Genomic DNA, 9,235 nt, shown 5'->3' on the forward strand with positions numbered 1-9,235 from the left:
CGGACCACTTGTGGCTCCTGATATGGATTAGAGAGTACACTGCACTTCTATCCCGGAGAGCTTTCCTTAATTGAACCAGTAACTCATACAGCCGTTTGTTATTCACTTCTTTAATTGCTGCTCCTTCTATACGTCTGGCTACTCCTGCGACATACATAGAGTCTGTGACCACATTCAAGGGCTCATGCAGGTTGGACATTGCCCATACTACTGCTAACAATTCTAAGGTTTGTAAGCTGTCTGCAGGGTCTGCTGCAAGAAGTTGGTGCTTTCATTGTCCTTTTTCCTGCCAAGTAACAGCAGCACGTCTTGATTTCTTCCCTGCGTCTCTAAAGGCTGTGATGGCTCCTTCTATGGGTCGCTCTCTTCTCAGTGGCCGAGTGATCCAGTTCCATTCTGTCATCCATTGCAGGACCCTGGGCACTAACTTGCTTGTCTCCACCTTTGCAGATGATGTCAATAATGCTTCCTGTAAGTCCACTGAATTAACCAGGTACCAGTCCAGCGTCTCTTTTTCCATGGGTAGCCTAATGGTGGCAGGTTCTTGACCGTCCGCTTCAGTAATTCTGAGACGGCCTTTTTTAATCAACGCAGCCAATTGTTCAATTTTTGAAAATATTGTTCTTTTATGTTGTAATGGTGGTGACAGCCATTCCAATACCCGTATCTCCCTCGTTTTATTCTCATATTGGGAGAGAGCGCCAAGCAGGTGACAAGGACTATTCCAAACGGTGAGGTCAATAGGGCAATCTAGCTGTCGATGGGACACATATCCTTGTACACAATTACTGATTTGCTGTAGGGCGGTATGCTGTTCCTTCGTGAGGCATACAGGGGTAGTGGGGTCAGTGCCCTTTAACAAGCGTCGTAGGGTCTCCAACAAGTGATTTGGTACTCCCACAATGGGTTTTAGCCACTGTAAGTCTCCTAGCAACTTTTGAGCATCATGTAAAGTCTTAATGTCCAAGTGCAGTTCTAATTTTTGGGGTACCACTGTTTGGTCCATTAAAGTCCATCCCAAATACTTCCATGGTTTTGTGGTCTGAATTTTCTCTGTGGCAATAACAAGTGAAGATGCTGCAAGAGTGTCTCTGATGCTGTCAACCTGTAAAGGGGAAAATGGCTGTTGCTGTGCAAACAAAATATCATCCATGTAATGATATATTATGGTAGCTGGCCACTGCTGATGTAATGGCTGCAATGCAGCGTCAACATAAAGCTGGCACAATGTGGGGGAGTTCCGCATGCCCTGCGGAAGTGTTGTCCATTCAAATCTTTTGCCTGGTTCCCCACGATTTATTGCTGGTAGGGTAAAGGCAAACCTCTTCATGTCATCGGGATGCAGTCCACTAGTGAAAAAACAATCCTTTAAATCGATGATTAAAAGTGGCCAATCTTGAGGGATCAGGGCTGGATTCGGAAGACCAGGCTGCAAGGCCCCCATTGGTTCCATCTGGTTATTCACAACTCGTAGATCATGTACCAGGCGGTATTTCCCTGACTTCTTCTTGATCACAAAGATGAGCGTGTTCCACGGACTCGTTGAGAGTCGTAAATGTCCTTGCTCATATTGTTCCTTTACCAATTCATGGGCATGCATAAGACTCTCCCCTTTCAAGGGCCATTGCTTAACCATCACCGGTGTATCTGTTTTCCAGGTGAGTGGAATGGGGAAAGTCCAAGCAATGGCAATTACCCCAAAGGGTGGTGATTGGTCAACACCACCCCCAGCTGTGTTAAAACATCCCTGCCAATCAGGCAAGAGACTGTAGGGGGCAACTGAACGACTGAAAACACAACAGACACTTGTTGCCCATCAATGCGCACTGACAGAGGTGGTGTTTTGCTTGCCAAAGTAAGTCCTCCTACTCCCGTGAGCATGTTTGTTGATGGGAGCAGGGGCCAATGCTGTGGCCATGCTTCTGGCGATATAATGCTGGTGTCTGCTCCCATATCCAATAATCCATAAAGGGTTATGCTCTGATGTCCATGGGTAATTTCAACTCTTTGTTTTGGCCTCTCTTGAAGATCTACAGTCAGGAGTGTAACACCGGTAGAGCCAAAACCCTTTCCATCCTGCTTCTCTCCAGTAAACGATGGAATACCTGATGTCATCTGTGGTAGTGGTACCACAGATTGTGGTATGCGTTGTCCTCTGGTTATCTTTATCAGGGGATAAGGGGTGTAAGCCATGATTTGTATTTCTCCGGTATAGTCTGCATCCATGACCCCAGGTAACACAAATAGTCCCAGCATGGATGTTGAGGAGCGTCCCAGCAATAAGGCTCCACATATTTGCCCTTGTAGCAAGAGAGGACTGTTTACTCCAGTTGGTATCCTTTCAGGCCAGTTCGTCATTTACGCGACATCTACTGCTGCTGATATGTCCAAGCCGAGGCTCCCTGCTGTTGCTGGCTGCAGACAGGAGGTGGCGCTGATGTCACAGCGGCAACTTGTGTCTGGGCACGGCCGGCAATCGCGCTCCGCTGCCTGTTTCCCGATCGGCGCTGGCAAGCCGAGGTGTTGTGGGAGCTGGATTGGCAGTTTTGGCACCACAAGCCAGTCGCTGTGCATTCTCGGCGCATGTGTCCCCCACTGCCGCATCGGTAACATTTGGGGTATGTTCTCGAGCCTCCCTGCATGACTGCCATTGAGCCGTTTCAGAGAGGAGCAAGAGCGGCTAACACCTGATTTTGAGTGAATTCTGCTTGGTTTTGCAGCCCTACTCCTAATTCCTTTATTGCATCTACTAAGAATGCTTGTGAGGCTGCTGGCTGTAACGCCATTCGCTCTAGCGCTTCCTCAATGGTCCAGTTTGCTCCCAGAGTGGCTAGCACCCATTGCATGGCCAGATTGCTATTCTGTAAGGCACGCTGCTTCAATAGTGCCCCCTTCATATATTCTGCAACGCCAGCCCGGTCTATAGCCGCAGCTGCTTTGTCAATAAAACTACCAAACGATTCCTCTCTGCCTTGTTTTATGCCCATGTACGCCGGCAGCCCTCCTGGCTCTTTAACCCTTTCTATTGCCGCACATACAAACCGCATGGCTTCTCTAAGCTTATCTGCTCCTGATATCAACTGTGCCTCCAAGCGCAAGTATGCCCCCAAGCCCATGAGCTCATCCATTGTCACTCCATGCAACGGGTCCCCCTGAGCTCGCTGTGTCGCAATCGACTCATTAACCAAAGCTTGCCAATGCGCATTAAACAACAACTGTTGATGCTGAGTAAATATTAGCTGCACTATTCCCCTCAAATCATTTGGGCACAAAATTTGCGTATTAAAGAGGTAATCTAGCATCTGCCTAACAGGTTCGCTTTTCACCCCGAACTGACTAACCCTGGACCGCAACTGGGATAACAACTTCCAGTCTAAAGGAGTGTACTCCACCAGATTCTGTGTGTGGTTCCCCTGAGCATCATACTGTGGTGTGTATGTAACCGGACAGGCAAGAGCAGAAGCGGCCTCCATTGCCTCATGATCCCCCATTTGCATTGCCTCTTTTGCCAGAGCAGCCCAAGCCTCTCTCCTTTGCTTAGCCATCTCCCACCATGGATCACTGAGTGCCCCTGGGATAGGATCTGACTCTCGGAGAATTTTGCGCTGTTTCCGCCTCTGCGCAGGCCATTCAGGTGGGGGAGGTGGCAGGCTCGGCTCTCGCTCTCTGCGGGGAGGCAGCAAGCTCAGCTCGCGTTCCCTGCGGGGGGGCAGCAGGCTTAGCCCGCATTCCCTGTGGGGGGGCGGCGGGCTTAGCTCGCTCTCTCTGCGGGGGGGCAGCGGGCTTTGTCTGCGCTCTCCTCTATCCTCCAGCTCGTGCTCATCCTCCTCCTCCGACAGAGGAGGACCAGACGGCCCCCCCGCACCTGTAACAGGAGCCTCCATACCACACTGCTGTGAACCCATCAGTATTAACACCTTGTTTATTGAAGGCACGAGAGGATCGTCCTCGCGACCATACCCTATATTTTTCTTATGAGCTTCTGTCACCCTTTATGCCGCCTTACGCTCAGAGACATGTTGAAGTAGTGCGTTGTGTACTATCTGCCATAGCTTGCCCAATTTCTTTGCTGTTTTATCATCTTCTAACACCGCCTCCCACAGTATATCCCCAAACTTTCTCCATTCAGCGAGTTCATGAACTGTATGTGGGTTAAGGACAACACCCTTAGCATAACCGTAGGCTAGCAACCCTGGGAGTTCCTTTTTTAAATCTATCCCCTTTACCCCTCACCTTTCTAAATATCCGGCGAAGAGTTCGTATGCTGCTTGCCTATCCATACCGTTTTTTTTCGTGAGCGGTCTTGCAGCTTTCCAGGCTCCGGCAGCATGTGAATGGCTTGAGTCACCGATGTGAACCCCAAGGGTGCTTCAAAATTCCGGCACCGTCCTGGCTGCGAACAGGACCCAGCTCCAACTTCCTCGACCGTGGGACATTCTCTCCCCCTTTTTCTTTTAGTCGAGATGAGGGGTCAGCATTCAGGGTCACCATGTGTCGTAAGAAGGAGACCAGGACACCAGATGGTTCATCACAGGTCCAGTTTCTTAAAGAAAGCATCAAACACTTATACAGCAAATAATAAGCTCATGAATATTCTGTAAGCCAAGCAATCTATTGGTTAAACTATACCATTAACTCATCCACATTCCTTTGGGCCTACGTTCTCTACGTCTCACGTCTCGCTGTCCATTTCTTTATCATACTCCGCTAGGCCCAAGGACACGTTATCTTTGCAGGTGCAAGATTTGGAATTAACCACAGTCTTGTACTTTTCCATTCTCTAGTCAGCTACATTCTCAACAGACACCCTGCCTGCAAAAAGGCCTCTGCCCTAGTTAGGACATCTATACCAAATTAATTCGGCTGTGTCCTTTCCCCTCAAGCCACTCTTTGACAAAACTCTCCACACGGCAGAGCCAGAGGAGCCCACTCTGCAACCCGGCAGATACCATGAACAGACAGGCTCATTCATCCTGTTGGTCTTGGTTTTGGCTTCTCGCCAGAAACGCACGGGGTTCCTCAGACACACGGTCACCTGGCACGAGGGAAGCATCCACAAATTCGACGAGGAGGTGTCACGGCCCCGGGAACCCACCGGCCTCCCACCGGCCGTGTTGGCATTCGCGCTAAAGGTAAATACCTCTATTACAGCGCCCTGATGAGGTCTCCCGGGTGAGAGAAGGATGAGAATCTTGTTTCATGATCAGAAGGCTGGATTTATTGATATATGATATATAATACATTATAACTATACTAAAAAGAATAAGGAGAGAAGTTGCAGAGGCTGCTAAGCTAAGAATAGAATAGACAAGAATCTAAAAACAAGAGAGTTCTCTGTCACTGTGTTCCAGAGAGCTTGCCCTGTGATTGGCCCTTATTTGTACACATGGAACATGAACCAATCACAGGTGCACCCTATTGCATTTGACAGCAGCTGATAATCATTGTTTACATTCTCTTTCTGGGGCCTCAGCTTCCCAGAAGATGCACAAGTCCCAAAGAAAGGATTTCTATGAAAAAATGTCTGTGACATACCTCAGCGCCCTGTCGTGCCGCAGCCCTGGCAGGGGGCACCTTGGTGGGCACAGGGGCCAGCATGGCCTGCAAACCCAGTGCAGGCTGGGACGATGTGACCGTGGTCACAGGGGTTCTCAGGATGAGAGAGAGACGAGAATGCTGACTCCATGATCAGAAGGCTTGATTTATTATTTTATTATGTATATATACTACATTATAACTGTACTAAAAAGAAATAGAAAGGAAAATGTTCCTCAGAACGCTAGGCTAAGAATAGAATCGAAAGGAATGAATAACAAAGATCTGTGTCTCAGCAGAGAGCGAGAGCAGCTTTGCCGTGAGTGGTGAGTAAATCCAAACACCCACAGGAGACCAATCGCGGATCCACCTGCTGCATTCCACAGCAGCAGATAACCATTGTTTACGCTTTGTTGCTGAAACTTCTCAGCTTCAGCAGGAAAAATCCTAACAAAAGGATTTTAATGAAAAGATGTCTGCGACAGGACGAGACCGGCGCGGGGCCCTGTCCCCGACGTGGAGGAGGGGTGGGGTGCCCAGAGAGGTGCAGCCCGCGGAGCCGCATCACTGCAGAGTGGCACAAGGGAGCCTGGCACAGCCACATCCACCCCAGGGGAACCATCACCATCCCCCAGTTGGATCTGTCCCCCAGCACACCGTCCTGGGGCGGGGGAGAGAGCTCCACATCGCACAGAAACTCAAACTCCCCCTTGTCCACATCTGAGACAGAAGGGCTCCACTGGGAACTCCAAGGGGCACAAGAACCAGACCCCCGCCAAAGCTCCTCACACTTTTTCCACTGCACCAGCAGCGATCCCACGTCTGCAGTGAGACAGAGTAGAGATCCATTCTGAATTAGGTGAAGTGTCTAAGAGAGGTGAAAAGTCTGTAAGGCCAAAGCTGAAGGAAAAGCCGCATTCCAGAGACAACAAGGAGACAGAGAAAGAAAAACAGAAATGACCACAAGGTCGATTTGCCCCCGACCTAGAAATTCCTTTGATAAAGAAGAACTGGTGCTAAATGTCACGCGGAATAAATATGTATGAACTTATTGTGAAACTGCATGCATATGCATTTGGAAGGGGGATAAAAGGAGACCTGAGGTCTTCAGAGGCACGCATGCCTTTTTGGGGGCTTGCGTCCGGCGCGCGTCGTAATAAAGGCATACCGGGCTTTACAACTTTTATAACGTTGTGAGGTTTCTTCTTTTCTCCGCAAAACAACAGTGCAATCATCAAAGAGAGCCTCCATGCAGCGGACCCCCACGAGAGACCGCGCCTCCCTGGAGAACGCCTTCGCAGGGTCCAAAAAGAGCCCTCGCTCTCAGGCGCACAGAAACAATCTCTCAAAATCATCCCAGGAAAGAAACCTGTTTCCACTCCAGGACCCCCCTCAAGAGGTCCAAAATGAGGGAATCCTCCTCGAAACTCGCAGAGGCTGCCATCACCACCAGAACAGCAGGCAAAGCACCAAAGAGGGGGGACAACACAACCTCACCGGCAATCCGGACTCCATGTCTCAGCCTACACTCTGGCAGTCACCAGATGTCACTAGAGTGTGGGATCTCAGCACAGCAGCCCTGATGTGCAGAGTCACCGAGACCACCCTTGGGGGGCTCGGAGGTCCTGGAACATTGCCAGAAGTGTTTGGTGGTTGGACTTTGATCCTGCACGGGAAACAACACCTGTGTGAGGATGGGAGGATCACATGAAGGGATAGGTTAATTATAGTGTGAAACACAGGTTTTAGAATCTCGGTACAGGGGGGTTCTAGGGGGACAAGATGGAGGAATTAGGGCGTGTCCTGTCCTTCTTCTTCTTCTTGTCGTCCATCTTCTGTGGTGGTGGTGGCACTTTGGGATTGGTTCTTACTGAATGTGCACTTGTCAATAAGGGTGAAAGGTATTGGGGAGAAAATATCTTAGAAGTAGTTTTGGGTATAAAGATAAGTGACCGCCCCGAGGGCAGTCAGTGTTCTCATGGCTGACTTGCTGTGCAGACCTCTGTCGGGCCGGGAGAAAATATTTTAGATAAGAATTAATAAACAACACTGAAGACTGAAAAACCTGAGGACTCCTTTTGTCCTTTGGAGCGCTGGCTGCCCCAAGGCCATCCCGAGCCTTTCCAGGCCATCAAAAACAGCCAAGGATCGGGACACTATAGGACACAGAAGAACAGAAGCGCACACCACTGTTCTCAGGGTGAAGGAAAAAAGTGAACTTTATTTTCTGACTCAAACATTTATAGTTTTCCAAAAATGACAGCGGATTGGAAGGTGACAGTGCCACCTCTCCAACGACACTGGACAAACCAACAGTCCATCAATTTCTCCTCCTCTATTAAGGAATGCAAAACAATGAGTTATTTACAGAAAGTGTGTGAGAAACTTTCCAAAAGTGAAAAAATGTGAAGTTTATTTTCTGACTCCAACATTTATAATTTATAATTTTGCAAAAGTGAAAAAATGTGAAGTTTATTTTCTGACTCCAACATTTATAATTTTCCAAAAGAGACAAAATGTGAAGTTTATTTTCTGAGTCCCACATTTCTAATTTATAGTTTTCCAAAAGTGAAAAAATGTGAAGTTTATTTTCTGAGTCCAAGATTTATAATTTGGCAAAAGTGTAAAAATGTGAACTTTATTTTCTGGCTCCAACATTTATAATTTATAATTTTGCAAAAGTGTAAAAATGTGAAGTTTATTTTCTGACTCCAACATTTATAGTTTTCCAAAAGTGACAGCGGAATGGAAGGTGACAGTGCCACCTCTCCAACGACACTGGACAACAGTCCATCAATTTCTCCTCCTCTATTAAGGAATGCAAAACAATGAGTTATTTACAGAAAGTGTGTGAGAAAGTTCGCTACAAGAATGTCAACATCAGAAGGCTTAGAAAATCTTAAAAAAACAGGGTGACAGAGGGGTCAATTAAAACAGGGCAGGGGTCAATTAAATCAAGGGAGGGTCTTTGGTGGTCACTGGGGCAATTAAATCAAAGGAGGGTATCTGGTGGTTCCTGGGTTAAGGGAGGCACTGAGAGAGAAACAGAGCAGGCAAAGAGAGGCAGGAGAGAAAGGAGGACACAAACACAATGAGCTGAGAGGGAGGCACTCTGCAAACAGAACTGCAATGGACTGAAAATGAACGGGAAAGAAATCAGTAAGTCTGAGAGTTTTATTTGCTATCAAATACATCCCACAAACCCTGACCCACAGAATCTCCATCCCACCAATCTAATTGAGATCCCATTACTCCAAATCACCTCCAAATCCCATCTCACCCTGGTGGCTGTGGAATCGAGTAGGTTTGTGAAGAGGTAGAGCTTTTTTGAGGTGGGAAAAAGCCCTTTTGATGTGGGCCTGAGTTCTCTGAGTCTAAGACTGAGCTGTTTTAACTGGGATTTGAGGTGACAGATCCATCCCTCTTGGCTTTTAGACAGCAGAGAGGGGGAGAAGATAAAAAACTTAATGCAAAACCAAAAGGAGAAGCAGCCAGGTGTGTTGCCATCATGGATCACAGGGAATGTGAGTGACCAGGGATGTGCCCAAAGTGCCTCCTCCAGTGGGGGATGGAGCTGGAGTAGCGCATGAAGCTCTTCCCGCACTCAGGGCGCTCGCAGGGCTTCCCTTACCAGTGCCTCCGTTGGTGTCGGGTGAAGTGACAGCCCCTGGAGAAGCTCTTCCAACACTGGGGACACTCG

The sequence above is a fragment of the Melozone crissalis genome, unplaced genomic scaffold (genome assembly GCF_028551555.1).
Source record: "Melozone crissalis strain CALT ecotype California unplaced genomic scaffold, PUWL_Pcris_2 ptg000021l_1, whole genome shotgun sequence".
NCBI classification, from domain to species: domain Eukaryota; kingdom Metazoa; phylum Chordata; class Aves; order Passeriformes; family Passerellidae; genus Melozone; species Melozone crissalis.